Source organism: Epinephelus lanceolatus, chromosome 1 (assembly GCF_041903045.1).
Source record: "Epinephelus lanceolatus isolate andai-2023 chromosome 1, ASM4190304v1, whole genome shotgun sequence".
NCBI lineage: Eukaryota > Metazoa > Chordata > Actinopteri > Perciformes > Serranidae > Epinephelus > Epinephelus lanceolatus.
Window position 1 is genome coordinate 4601282 of NC_135734.1, and position 15823 is coordinate 4617104.

The 15823-nt window shown below is 39.8% G+C and overlaps 1 pseudogene; it reads left to right on the forward strand.

Moving 5' to 3' along the window:
- Nucleotides 1-4698: 4698 nt before the first annotated feature.
- LOC144463454 (uncharacterized) lies at nucleotides 4699-15617 on the forward strand (annotated as a pseudogene).
- Nucleotides 15618-15823: the final 206 nt, after the last annotated feature.

Consider the following 15823-nt stretch of genomic DNA (forward strand, 5'->3'; position numbering starts at 1 on the left):
TGTTATTACTATTATTATTATTATCGTTGGTGGGAAATTATAACAGAGGAATATATTTGACGTTTTCATATCAAGAACACTTTCGTGTTTTTGTGTGTATACAGGACGTTATTGAATTAGGGAATCCGTGTGTAGCTTACACCATGACAGTGGATCCTAATTGACTTTACATTGGCATTGTTTCCGTGGTACCGGCACGTAATTTCAACCCATTACGTGCTGCCACCACGGAATGCGGTGATAAGAGGTCGTGGTCATTTCATGTATTTCTGTGAGATCAGGTTGTACCCCTGCTATCCCTCCACTAAGCTCCAACACCGACCCCACCTGGATCAGGCAGGGGGCTAAGCCCAGGTCCCTGGCCACCTCCACTCCTTGAGAGCCTGCATCATGGTCCCAGGTCACTCCCCGCAGCAGGAGAGTCAAGCAGCCCCCTCACACACTCCACTACACCAACCAGCTTGACAATAGATTTGATATCCTCACCCTGCAAGGTTTTCCTCCCCAAGCAGCTGAACCCCAACCTTCACCGCCGCCTTCCCCACAGTCCAACAACGCTCCGTCACTTCAGTCCCCCCCTCAGTGCCCTGCTTTCCCCCGGCAGTGGCAGTTCTAGGCCAGTTTCAATGGGGGCTCCAGGCTAGGGCCAGTCCTTTTGATACAGGGGCACATACAAGTAAGGTCAAATATCTAAGTCGGAACAATAAGATATACATATATATATGTACATATATATATATATATATATATATATGTATATATATATATATATATATATATACACAGTACAGGCCAAAAGTTTGGACACACCTTCTCATTCAATGCGTTTTCTTTATTTTCATGACTACTTACATTGTAGATTCTCACTGAAGGCATCAAAACTATGAATGAACACATGTAGAGTTATGTACTTAACAAAAAAAGGTGAAATAACTGAAAACATGTTTTATATTCTAGTTTCTTCAAAATAGCCACCCTTTGCTCTGATTACTGCTTTGCACACTCTTGGCATTCTCTCCATGAGCTTCAAGAGGTAGTCACCTGAAATGGTTTCCACTTCACAGGTGTGCCTTATCAGGGTTAATTAGTGGAATTTCTTGCTTTATCAATGGGGTTGGGACCATCAGTTGTGTTGTGCAGAAGTCAGGTTAATACACAGCCGACAGCCCTATTGGACAACTGTTAAAATTCATATTATGGCAAAAACCAATCAGCTAACTAAAGAAAAATGAGTGGCCATCATTACTTTAAGAAATGAAGGTCAGTCAGTCCGGAAAATTGCAAAAACTTTAAATGTGTCCCCAGGTGGAGTTGCAAAAACCATCAAGCGCTACAACGAAACTGGCACACATGAGGACCGACCCAGGAAAGGAAGACCAAGAGTCACCTCTGCTTCTGAGGATAAGTTCATCCGAGTCACCAGCCTCAGAAATCGCAAGTTAACAGCAGCTCAGATCAGAGACCAGATGAATGCAACACAGAGTTCTAGCAGCAGACCCATCTCTAGAACAACTGTTAAGAGGAGACTGCGCGAATCAGGCCTTCATGGTCAAATAGCTGCTAGGAAACCACTGCTAAGGAGAGGCAACAAGCAGAAGAGATTTGTTTGGGCCAAGAAACACAAGGAATGGACATTAGACCAGTGGAAATCTGTGCTTTGGTCTGATGAGTCCAAATTTGAGATCTTTGGTTCCAACCGCCGTGTCTTTGTGAGACGCAGAAAAGGTGAACGGATGGATTCCACGTGCCTGGTTCCCACTGTGAAGGAGGAGGAGGAGGTGTGATGGTGTGGGGGTGTTTTGCTGTTGACACTGTTGGGGATTTATTCAAAATTGAAGGCACACTGAACCAGCATGGCTACCACAGCATCCTGCAGTGACATGCCATCCCATCCGATTTGCGTTTAGTTGGACGATCATTTATTTTTCAACAGGACAATGACCCCAAACACACCTCCAGGCTGTGTAAGGGCTATTTGACCAAGAAGGAGAGTGATGGAGAGTGATGGAGTGCTGCGGCAGATGACCTGGCCTCCACAGTCACCGGACCTGAACCCAATCCAGATGGTTTGGGGTGAGCTGGACCGCAGAGTGAAGGCAAAGGGGCCAACAAGTGCTAAACACCTCTGGGAACTCCTTCAAGACTGTTGGAAAACCATTTCAGGTGACTACCTCTTGAAGCTCATGGAGAGAATGCCAAGAGTGTGCAAAGCAGTAATCAGAGCAAAGGGTGGCTATTTTGAAGAAACTAGAATATAAAACATGTTTTCAGTTATTTCACCTTTTTTTGTTAAGTACATAACTCCACATGTGTTCATTCATAGTTTTGATGCCTTCAGTGAGAATCTACAATGTAAATAGTCATGAAAATAAAGAAAACGCATTGAATGAGAAGGTGTGTCCAAACTTTTGGCCTGTACTGTATGTTAATCACTGAGTTACACTAACTGTCTTTTCACTAAATTGTATCTCCCTACAGACACAGAGCATTGAGAAAAAAAGGGATGCAGTTGTCTGCTGCCTCATTGACTACCTCGGTGAAAGACAAGATCTTTTCCATGACTGCCAGGTATGTCATATTGATAACAGATGATTGGTTAACTCAAGGGATCCTCATGTCTTCCTCTACTCTCCTCCCTTTTCTTCTCTTCTCCTTTCTTCTCTTCTCCTCTCCTCCCCTCTCGTCTCCTTTCTTCTCTTCTCCTCTCCTTTCTTCTCTTCTCTTCTCCTCTGCTCTCCTCTCCTCTCCTCTCCTCTGCTAGGACTCTTAAAATTTCCACCACAGCTGGAACAGCATCTTAAATAATATACTTAAATTAAAAATGTGTATGCTTTTTGTTTCTTTCTTTTTAACATGTAGGAATGTGAGGACTACACAGACAAAACAATGAAGGTGATCGTGATGCACAATATCATGGCTGAGGAGGATCCATCAGATGTGTCTATCGTGATTGAGGGAAACCAAGTGATGGAAGGATGTGGAAGCCGAACAAAGGCATGTGTACTGCTGATGGGACTGATATATGCCCTCAACCTCGAATATCCAGAGCAGCTGAAGAACACGTTTGAAGCTTTTCAAAAGCTTTTTTTGGAACTTGATGGAGCAAAACTACTGAAGAAGGTCCACAGCCTCAAAAATAAGCTCATGCAATAGACACACATTTCCTCTCTTGTTCCAAGAGGATGTTTTGTCCGGACATAGCTAGATGGAGTTGTGATGGAGTGTAGTTTTTTATTTTTCTACTCTTCCCTCCTCTGCTCCACACACAGACACAGACACATACACAGACACACCCACAGACACAGACACACACAAATATATAAATATGTACAAATGGATACATAAGTATGTCACAGCCTCTCTCAGCCCACTCCATTGCTCTCTGATTTTCCCAGATTGACAGAAAAGGAACACCGATAGAAAGTGGCCAGTCTGGTCAATACCACTGAGTGTAGCCTAAAGAAATTTGATCTCTCCCTCTATACCCTCCTCTTCCCATCCCCATTTGTTTGTTTCTTTTTTTCTCATCCTATCTCTGAGAGTGAGAGCAAGCACAGAAACTAAAGAATGTTGGTGTTCATCTGTTCTATCCTTATCCAGATGTTCGATACTGTACATGCACAGGAACGACCTTGTAGAGTTTGCGTGTGTGCATTAGTCAATTATCCAGAAACAACATGTGAAGCTGTTAGCTTAGTGAGTTATAAAACAGGTTAATTCCTTGAAATGTTGTGTGAAGCTGTTGTATTTCACTTTATTCTGTGTTTTTTGATCATTTGGTGGATCTTTGCTGCATGTAAACAAGGTGGTTCTGTTATTTGTTGTATAAATGCACCTGGACTGCAGATTTGGTCAGTCACTGTTGTGTAAAGCTGAAGAGACACAAGTAAGAGTTTGGATACAAGAAAATCTTCATGTGATTGGACATCCCTTGGAGCTCTGCTCTGATCTCCTCACTACTCCTTTTTCTTATCGAGCAATCTGGATGTCCTAAAATAGGAAGATATGTTTTATTGTCCAGAAACAACATTTGAAGCTGTTAGTTTAGTGAGTTATAAAACAGGTTCATTACTTGAAATGTTGTGTGAAGCTGTTGTATTGCACTTTACTCTGTGTTTTTTTGTGATTTTATGGATTAAAAACATTGAGATGATAACCATCTGAAAGTCTTTTTTGGGGGGTAAATCTTACCTTATCTGAATAAGTAATGTTACTGATATTAATTAACTTTTATTAGTAATTATCAGGTATGACCTACTAGCAATTAAGAGATAATTTTACCCAATTTTATTGAGTAAGTAGCTGTTGAATATATACATAAATGTGAGGTAAATTTAACCCAATTTATTGAAGTATTTCATAGCTTTTTATTTCACTTATTTTATACTCAATATATGGAATTAAATCTACCCAAAAAAAGTCGATGCAAATTCTTACCTCAGATTTATTGGATAAATTCTATAGGTTACTTATTACAGTGTAGAGCATACAAGCAAAGTTCATTTACTCCTATGCTCCTTAGATTCAGTTGCCCACCCCCTCCTGAGAAACACAAAACCGTTCAATGGCAAATATGGGTGTGACTTCTGCCTTCACACTGGTGGTGGTCCATATGTCTGGGAAACCCCAGAACCACCTTTACGGACAGAGATGGATCATTTTGGGCATGCTATGTTGGCAACACCTGCTAATCCAGTAATGGGTGTGAAAGGCCCATCCCCTTTGATGGAACTTGAGAGCTTCAAGATGATCACTGGATTCATTCCTGAGTACCAACACAGTGTCTGCCTGGGTGTCACTAAACAGATTACATCTCTGTGGCTAGACAGTAAGCACCATAATGAAGACTGGTACTTGGGCGGCAAGGTCAGTGATATAGACCAGGAATTGCTGGCCATTAACCCACCTGTGGAGGTCACAAGGGCACCAAGATCAGTGAAGGACAGAAAATTCTGGAAAGCATCTGAGTGGAGGTCATTTTTGTTGTTTTATGCATTGCCTGTTTTGAATGGCATTCTGAAAAAGAAGTATTGGAATCATCTTTTTTTATTAGTTTTTGTGATACACACTCTTCTTCAGGATGCCATCAAAGTGAGATGTGGATGTGGCAGAACAAGCTCTGCGAAAATTTGTGCTCAACTTTGAGAAACTGTATGGTGCTGCTAATGCTTCTTTTAATGTGCATTTATTAATGCACTTGGCAGCAGGCGTGCGTAACTGGGGACCACTGTGGGCAACATCCACATTTCCATTTGAATCATTTAATGGGACTCTGCTTAGGTTTTTCAGTGGAACAACACATGTGCCAATACAAATAGTGAATAGATTCTTTCGGTGGAGTGGTCTCCCAAAAAAAGCAGGGACTACAATGGCAAATGCTAATGACAGCATAAAGACATTATTTGACAAACTAGCTCTAGCTAGCTAGCTCTAGCTTAAGAAAGAAATCAAAGGAGTTTCAACATAAAGTCAGAGGTTTTGGCTGCCCAAAGAAAGTTAGCACATCTGTGTTGCAGAGGATGGCTATTGAAAGTTTAATAGGAGTGACACTTCATTCAGGTTTATTTTATGACCATTTCATTTGTAGCAGTGTGGTTTATCATTCATATAATAACACAACTCTTAAAAAGAGAAATAATTCAGTTGTACAGTTAAATGATGGAACATTCTGCGACGTTATGACCCTGGTGGCTTTTACATCTGATGATGGGGCCTCATCCACATCCACCAACTTCTGTATTTTAGTAAAAGAGCTTGCCAAGAGTGGAAGAAAGGTGTGTAGAGATGCTCAGTTAAATATATCTTCCACATTTATAAATGAGGTGTCTCACACCCATAATGTATTTGCCGTGCATCCCCAATCACTCGAGCGTAAATGTGTAATGGTTAAGTCCAAGGACAAAATGTATGTCATTCCACTTCCCAACAATGTTGAAAGAGACTAAAATTCTTAGGGAGCTACTACTTTACAGACATCAATGCCAAAACGACCTCTACATATCAGTTCTATACGCATGAATACTGTCAGCGACTTTTTGATTTGTACACTCTCCAATTGGTCTTGTTTGCAGTAGCCCTGCTTTTTCTCCATTAAACAATATCAATGAAATGTTCTTTTTTGAACACTTGTGACAATGTTAACACAGTGTGAGTGAACTTCATTTTTTTGATTATAATTTAGCCAGTATTAACTTGTCTGTTGCAATATGGATGATGCTATCTGTTAAATCATAATGTAGCACTGCACCAACTTTAAACCACTTGCTTTTCAGCAGAACACACATTTTTTGTGCACCTCTACTTTTGAAGTGTGCATTTAATGTTTTGTTGAACGTCATTTGGTGTGTAGGATGTATCATATTTTTTTTTTGCCAAACTGATTAAACATTACAGAACAGCTGCAATAATTGCTATCTGTGTACTTTACACACAGCATAAAATTTCATAAATGGGTTTAAGTGCATTTTCATAGTAATACTATTGAACACTTTCTAAAAGAATGTCCTGAAGTACTAGCGTGAATAACTTCACTTCATAATTAGACTCAAATGTAACTTAAAATACACTCAAGCTTAATATTACAGTGTTGATATTAAAATGTGTACTTTTAAAATATGCTTTCAGTGTATGTTACAATGACAATTTTGAGCATACAATTTAAAATATATCAAAAATATGTGTAAAAACATATTTCAAATAAGTACACTTTAAGTGAAAGTTATGTGTACTTTCTAAAGTATATTTTAGTATAATTCTATAAAGTGTGATATAGTATAATTATTTTAAAGTGTGTTAAAAGTGTTAGCGTGAAAGCGTGATGCTAGTATACTTTTTATATATTTACAAAAAGTACAATTTGTGTAAGTACACTTTCAACATACTATTGGAAATATAAATATACTTGAAATACAATAAAGTACTTTTTTTTTCGCTTGGGCAGTTGCAGTTGGTCCAAGTGGTCAATGGGAGGTATGTGTCAGAGATGCATAAATACTACTAGTATCAGATATTGGGCTGATATCAGTGCAAGACGGTATTACATATAGTAATTTCATACTATACTGACACTTAACTGTTTTTTTTGGCTCATGGAAACAAATTGTATTACTGTAAACACTAGCTTCAAAATTAGCATTGTTCTTGTTCTAGCAGTGACATTATTTTCTTTTAAAGGCTGAACAGGTGACTGCCGGTGTATCTCGTCCAAGTGGTCAGCTGGTTGTAAGTACAGTATCTATTGGTTTCAAATATTGACCAAACAAAACAAAGTGTGTCATGAGCCACACCTCCCTCTACCTCTGCTCTCCACCCGTTACCGTTAGCACTAGTCGGCTGCCACACTAACGTTCCTACTAAAAGAGTAGGAACGTTAGCGTTAGCTCCCGGAGTTAGCACTAGAGCTACTACAGCTACTGGAGTAACTTACAGCGCTTCTACCAGCTCTTCTAGTCACTGAGCCTTGCCTCCATCTCAGCAAATATATTACATTTATTACAGGTACCATCATCATTGAAGTAGACAGGGGAATAGCTAAACACAGCCTGCCAGGCTGCCCACCGAGCTACATTTTACAATGCTAATTGCAAATGTTAGCTGGGCTGCCGGGCTACTCACCTACACCGACACAACCATAACGCCTGACCCATTGCTGGGGGGTCCATGTCATTGGTTCAACAACCCATTGGTTCGACATCCCATTAGTCCAACTGTCCGCGGTGCTGAACGGCTCACGGTGGGCGTATGGTGCACCGCAACCGGCTTGAGGCGGAGCAGGCTCACGGCTTATGTGTTTGCCACTTTCTTTTTCATTTTAACCCACACCATGATCTTTTCCTGACCCTAACCAAGTGGTTTTTGTGCCTAAACCTAACCAGACCTTAACCATAGGGCGTCATGATGATTTCGGAACGGACTTCGGAACAATGAGTTTAATATGGTTGGAACAATGGGATGTCGAACCAATGGGCTGTCGAACCAATGGGCAGTTCCCTTGCTGGGACCGAGCTGCTAATAACTCAAACTCCAGACATTTACCCATGCTACGATTGTAACATTAAATTTAATTGAATCGACATAGTGACATGTGCTGGGGATTCACATGAACGTACATGAACGCGCAGCTGGACCGGCTTGTAAACAAGGGGCTGGAGATCAACACAGAGATAGGGTGTGTGAGGTCATGCTATACTCCAGATGAAATTACACCCCTAGTTCTTCACATAACAATTTTTTAATTCCTTCAATCTAGAAATGATAAATTAAGAGATGGAAATTAACTTTCAGTTGGATTTTATTTGCACAAAAATGCTCTGTCCAGTAACCTGGGGCTTTTTTTTGTGAGAGTGAGAGAAAGTACTGTAACCTTGTGCAGTTTTGGAGAAAATGTAAGTTATTTAATCGTCAATGTTTTATAATGAACATATGATAAAAAAATTTCCATTCAGTAAGTAGCCAAATAGTTTGTATGCTGTCAATTACACTTTAATGCTGCCATCAGTCTATTGTTGGGCCGAGCCACAGGCCCCCCATCAGAAGATACTTGCCACTGGGCCTAACAACTTTTCTAGGGGAAACCCTGATGAATGCATTGTAACACAAATATGATGTATTCTGTTACAAGCCTTGTATAGTTCTCCATTTTTTTCTGCCCTCAAAATCCTCCATTTTGCTTTCAGTTACCCCTCAAATGCTGACAAACTGATGTTGGCTAAAAGCATGACAACAGTCTTCCCATCACTAAAGATCAAGATGCAAGAAGAGAATGAAGGATTTGTAAGTGCGAACAGATGTATTTCAGAAGATTACAATTTTGCATTGGAATATTTGAGGTAACAGATAGGATTTGTTTTTTTTAGCTTGGCGCCACCTAGCGTCAGCAGTGTTGCTCGCACTGTTGCAACAACCAAATTGACCGTGGGGATCAGAGATAATCAATAAAATGTAGGTATGTAATGTATCCCTGTCCGAGGGCTGCCGTAGAATGGCAACGAGGATGTCAGCCGACCAACACTCGCTACCCGGTCCCTGGTTGCGGCGATCACGATGCTGGCCAGCTAGCTAACATTTAGCCGTGTTACTTGCTGATCCATTAGAAAGAAAGCTAGCTGGACATCGGTTTTGAAGCCTCTTTGGTCACGGAGCTCCCTCCATCTCTTGAACGCCTGACTGAGGTTTACTCTTGTTTTTCCTCTTCTTTTATCACTCTCCTTTTTGCTCTTCTTTGCCTCCTCAGACAGAGGAGCTCGTTTTCTTTTGGGAGGCCGTTTCTCACTTGTCTCCAAACTTTGTCTGTCTGCCATTGTGCTCGTGACTCAACTATCTCATGCCCAACTCCTCCTAAGGACTCGCTCCAGTCCCTGATCGGCTGACCGACCAGTTTTGCAATACATGACACATTTCCTGCCGTAAAGCAGATGTTTTCTGTGAAAATTCGTCCCCAGCAGCAGAAGCTTATTGCAAAGATTGCACAGCCACTAAGTAACCTATGTAAATGCTGATTTTACTGTGTATACTACCCTGTGCAACCCACATTATTTTCATAATGATTGATTTAGGAGGAAATGCTATCTGTTGCTTCTTTAAGCTTATTGACTGACTTGTTATAAAGCCACTGTTGGAGAGTAGTTAAGATTAGATATCTTGGTTTTAGAGGGTAACTCCACTGTTTTTGATGTTTTCTCCGTGTTATTCTTCCCTTGATATTTGATAGATTGAATTGTTTATCTTTTAAGTTACATTCGAAAATGAAATGTCATTTCTGCATTCAGTATTGGAAGGTATATTGTCTGAAATGGGCTCATATTTAAGGAAAGAACAGCATGGGACTCGCATAAAAATGGTGGAATTATCCTTTATTAAATAATGTCCTTTGTTTAAATGTGGTCTAGGAGCACTTTTATGATCCGGTGTCCCACTGTGGATTCATTGAGCTGAAACTGAGGAACCTATGGAGAGCCCTTCATGATGATCAGCGACGCTATCGCAAGCGCAGGAGGTCCAGTGATCCTTCTGCAGTTGGTATAACACTGGAAGTGATTGCAGAAGGGGAAGAAGAGTCCATCAAGGAGTGGATAACGGCTACCAAAAGGCTGAGACCATCTCCTGAGAACCTCGCATCTATCAAAATGGGCATGGAGAAAACCTTCACCAACTGAAGGTTCTGGATCACAAGCAAGTCACCAACAGTAGCAGAGATTTTTCAGCAGTACCCTCACTTTGTAGACCTGCCATGTTTGGTAAGTATTCAGCATATTGTATTGTAGATGCACATCTGGAGTCTAGAAAATGGGCATAAATACACTTTGTACCCATATACATGTACAGAAAATGTACCCATATACTGAGAAAATTCCTTGCGTCCCTCACTGTCATCTATAACATCTTTTCCTGTTCATTGTCTATGGAGCAGTTTGAGAGTTCCCAGGGAAGGAAGACCTCTTCCTTCGGAAATGGGAAGGACATATCATTCCAAAACTCCTGAAAGTAGCTACACTTGAAAATGACCTCAATGTCCTGTTAGCTGGTGAGTAGAGCGATGGTCAGTTATCTTCCATGTATACCAGATACAATGATGTCAATCTATTGCTTTTATTTGGTGGGCACTGGGCCTGTGCCATTTATTTTTGTTAGACATAGTTTCTGAGGGGAATCCTAGGGCCTCGTGACCATATAATATCAAATTGTGTAATTTTAATTCATATTCCCACTAGGGCTGAAAGATTAAAAAATAATTATTTTGTCTGAATTCCCCCAGCACACCTTGTAGACACTGCTTTTTCTGTTGTGGTAGTTTGGTGGACAGCTTATGTCAGAGGTGGAATCAGTAATTGTATGTATGCCAATTTGTTTTTGTGTTCTGCTCAGAGTCACTTTGCTTCAGAGCCCTTCAGTAGCTCACACATTACCTACCTCCGACTGCATCAGGGAGGACCAAAGGATGGACCAAATACAGCGTTAAATCGGCCCTATCTTACATCTTGAACATGAAACCGGTAGGAAAGCTGCCTTTGTCTATGAATGCCCCACATTTTTTCTTTCTTTTTTTTTTTTTTTTTTAAATCTGTGAATCCAATCTCAATTATTAACAAATGTTGATAAGGCTTTTGCTTTGACATTAGGGCTGGGTTATATGGAGATACTTAAATGTAACAATATTTAGGAATTTTTCATCATAGTATCTGCTTTGATATGGAAAACCACATTTTGGCAATCCAGTTGATCGTCATATTGGAGTGCATGGTAAGGAGATACAGTACTCAGTGTTTCCCCCACAGGTTGAGAAACTACTTGGGTGATGCAATGTGTGACATGCAGTGTTTGATGGCTGGGTTCTTTGATAAATAAATAACTCACTAAATAACTATTTACATAATCATTTTCAAAATATATTACAGAAAACAGAGACTTCAACTCTACTTTTTGATGAACATGTCAAAATAAACTATTTACATAATAAAACACTTAGCACATTTTCAAAACATAAGATCAAGCAAAGCAAAGGATTTTAGCTAATTAGCTGCTCAGCTACAGCACATTAAACAGCTGTAAGCATACCTGCAAAAGTCACTTTGGACCCATTTGATGCTGGTTTGGTCATTGCTCTTCAACATCCCAGTTGGCAACAGGGATGTTGTCCTGACTTAGCTACGGCAGTTGGTGTACATTGTATCTGAAATAATTAAACACATTGCTTTTTGTCATGAATTTAGAAATTGTGTATTTGACAAATTGAATATTTATGTTTTCTCAGACTGGAACGAGCGTCCCCAGCCTTCTCGAGGGATCTTTTGAAGCAGCAGTGGGAGTCCATCAGCCCAAGCTTGCGTGTTTAGGAGACCCCAGTACAACAGCTCAGTACATCATTGTGGCAAGGAATGACAAAGTCGCCATCCCACTTCAAGATGAGGGTTTGACATGTGCCATAGACAAGTTGTTCAAAATGTTATGGGTTTGCAATGTGGCATATCCTGTCCAACTCAAATCAGTCTATTGTTTCTTTGAGCATGTTTATGACATGCCCATCTCAGGTGGGAAAAGATCAGAAGTTGTGGAACTTATTGCCAAGCTTTAGGCAGTGGCGTTAGTTGTGCTAGCATGTACACTTGTCCAAAGTGCAAGAAATCCATTTCAAAACAAGTAAGGACACTTATCAGACATCTTAGGCAAGTCCATGCAATTTCAGATGGACAGGATTATACGATTGTATGTAGTCAAAACCACTGTCAGAGAACTTGCCATAAGTTCAATTCTTATGTCAGACATCTCAATAGGGCACACACTCCGGTTGCAAACCCAGTTCATTTTGAACAAGTAAATTTCAGTAATGTGTCGGAGGATGTTTCTATGCCGTCTTGCTCTCATCCTATGGACACTTCCGAAACTAATTTGGATGCTGATTTGGACACCCCATTGGTGCAGCATTGTTTGTTGCCAAAATGTACTCTTTATCAAATTCCACCTTAACTGATGTACAAAAAAGCATTGCGTGCACCAAAGAGCTACTGGACAAGATGCTGGATTCTTTGAAGGATAAAACTGCATCTGTAATTAATAGCTACTCTATATCAAACGATGATGAAGCTGTCCAATCTTTAATGCAACATTTTGAAAATACACGAAATGTGTTTTCAGAGGTGGATACTCCCTACAAAATGTACAAATATTTTTCTGAAAAACACTACCTTGTCCAGCCTACAGAAATTTTCTTAGGATACAGAGGTGACACAGCAAGAAAACAGGGGAAATTGACTCAAGTACTGGCTGCAGACACTTGCCAGTATATCTCCATTATTGATACCATAAAGTTTTTCTTTGGAAGTGAAAAGATGCAGACTCTCTAAACAATCAAACAAAAGTGTTGATGATAAAATGCGTGATTATTGTGATGGCACACACTTTGCAAATCATACATTATTCAGCAGGTATCCCAATGCCCTACAAATCCAACTTTATTTTGATGACTTGGAAACAACTAATCCTTGAGGCTCAAAAACTAAAGTTCATAAAATGGGAGCAGTTTACTTTTGCTTGGGAAACTTGCCTGTGGAATTCAACTCATCCCTTGCAAACATCCACCTTTGTCTACTCTTCAGTTCTATAGACAGGGAGGTATATGGCTTTGGCAAAATATTAGAGCCTTTGTTGGATGACATTTGAACTCTTGAAATGGAAGGGATAGAGGTTGAAACTGAGGGTCAGATTTCTCTCCTTCATGGTACTGTCTGCCTCTTGACCTCTGATAATCTCGCTTGCCATTCACTTGGAGGGTTTTTAGAAAGCTTTTCAGCCAACAAAACTTGCCATTTCTGTCTAAGTGACAAACAAGCTGCCCAGTGTGTGTTTGATGATGATCACCAGGAGTTTTGTAATAAACTATAAAGAACATAACAATCCAACTTTAACAGGTATTAAAGACGATTCCTGTTTAAACACAATCAATTAATTTCATGTGACTGAAAATGTTTGTGTAGACATTATGCACGACATTTTAGAGGGTGTGGCTTTAGTTGAAGTAAAACTGATGTTAAAACATTTCATCTATAATGAAAAGCTTTTCACATTAGAGCAGTTTAAAGGCAGATTGGTAAGCTTTGATTACGGTTTTGCAAATGAAAAAAACAAACCTAGTGTCATTCTTAACTTAAGAACATCAGATAATCCCATAAAACAAACAGCCAGTCAGATGTGGTGCCTTTTGCTATTTTTACCCTTCCTAATTGGAGATTTTATAAGTGAACTTGATCAACATTGGAAATTGTTCCTTCTCCTCAGAGAAATATGTAGCATAGTATTTGCTCCAACTGTCAGCATTGGACTTTCTGTCTTTTTAAAACAGTTGGTTATAGATCACCATAATTTGTTCAAGATTCTTTATCCAGAAAGGCCGCTCACCCCAAAACATCATTTCATGACTCACTATTGGTGCATGATGATAAAGTTTGGCCCACTTTTGAAGTTATGGTGTATGAGATTTGAGAGTAAGCATGGTCCCCTGAAAAGACACGCTCATGTTGTCTGTAATTTCATTAATATTTCTAAGACTTTGGCTTATAAGAATCAAGTTCAAAGTATGTATAATTGGAAATTATACAAATGCCTTTCCAGTCATGGTTGGATCTTTGGAAAAAAGTGATCTGGTCATTCAAAATTTGAAAGCACTCGGGTGTGATATCGGCACTTGCAGCACAATTCATGTGGCTCACTCTGTCTGTTGGCTTGGTCAGACATATAAAACTGGTTGTGTACTTGCTTTAAACAGTGACTTAGGAGGGGAGCGTCTGTACACATGGTTCCCAATTGTGAAAAGGAAGAGGTGCTAATTTTTATTAGAATTTTAATTGTAAAATATTTTGATGATCATCTGTTTTCATATGTGGTGGAGCGGACCAATGAGTATGAAATGATGAATGTAAAAGATGTAGCAGACATCAGACCACTGGACTTGCTGTCATCTTTCAGTGGAACTGAACTACATGTAAATCCAAGATACAAATTGATTGTTTAAATTTGCATTACTGTAAAGTGCTTTACCTTTGACGTACCTGAGCCAGTCACTTACTCGTAACAATTAGTAGAGGCTAATGAATGGTGCCGCCTGTGTTGCGATCGTGCAGTTAATGACGGTGTGGCCTGATGTCCCCTGCAGCGATCATTAGCAGGTTAGCACATTGTTCTGGAATTATTACAGTTGAACTTCTGTGAACGTTTGCCCTGAATTGTTTTGTTCAGCCCAGATTTTAAGAGGTTAAAAATGAATCCAGTTTGGGGATTTTTTTGGCTTGTTTGGTTATCTTGGGAGGGAAATTTCAAGTGACCTTGCCATTTGACTACAGTTTGTGCAATTTTTTTGTGAATATTGTATAATTGTATCTGCATGTTTTTATATACATGTATTGTGATCTCATTCACTGGCATTGAGAATGATACAGAGTGTTGCAATTATTTCAAAAATCTGCAATGATTGAATTATTTTAATAAATGTTACCTGAATTCAATGTAATTGTTTATTTTATGAGCATTTTAGTGGATTGTAAGCATACAAATTCCATTTTAGGATGATTTTAGAAAAAAAAGTATAAACATCTCTCTTGTTTTTAACACAGCTTTGTGTTGAAATATTTAACACATATTAACACACAATATGTGTTAAATGTGCTAACACACTGATTGTGTTGAAAGCAACACAAATTGTGTTGTCCTTAACTAGACACACTGTTGTGTTAAAAATTAACACATGATGTGTTATTTTTAACACATCTGTTTTGAGAGTGCACCCCTCTTGTCACTGCTGTAATCTACCGCCCCCCACAAAACCACATCCATCTTTTCTCTCCGACTTTTCAGATTTTGTCACACATCTCTCAGCCATCTCACTGTCAGTTTTACTACTTGGCAACTTCAACTTCTATATTGACAACACAAACTGTGAACAAGCCTCTGATTTTCTGGATCTCCTCAACTACCTCAGCCCCACTCAGCATGTCAATTTCCCCACCCACTCCCGCAGCCACACCCTGGATTTAGTCTGCTCCATTAGTCTCACCATCCAACAACTCTACAGCATCAACCTCTATATCTCCGACCACCTGGCTATCATCATGGACATCATGGTCCCTTGATCAATCAAGCCCCCATCAAAACCAAAACTGTTTCATTTAGACACTCAGCCCCCTGGTTCAAGCGCCAGCTTGAAAGACTCCACAAAAAAGAACTCCAGTCAGACTAAGCCAATAATTAAATTTTCTCAATCTGCATGTAAATGTACTGACTGTGTGGCACAGCTTTTTTCAACATTCACACATGTGCAGATTACTCCACCTCTACT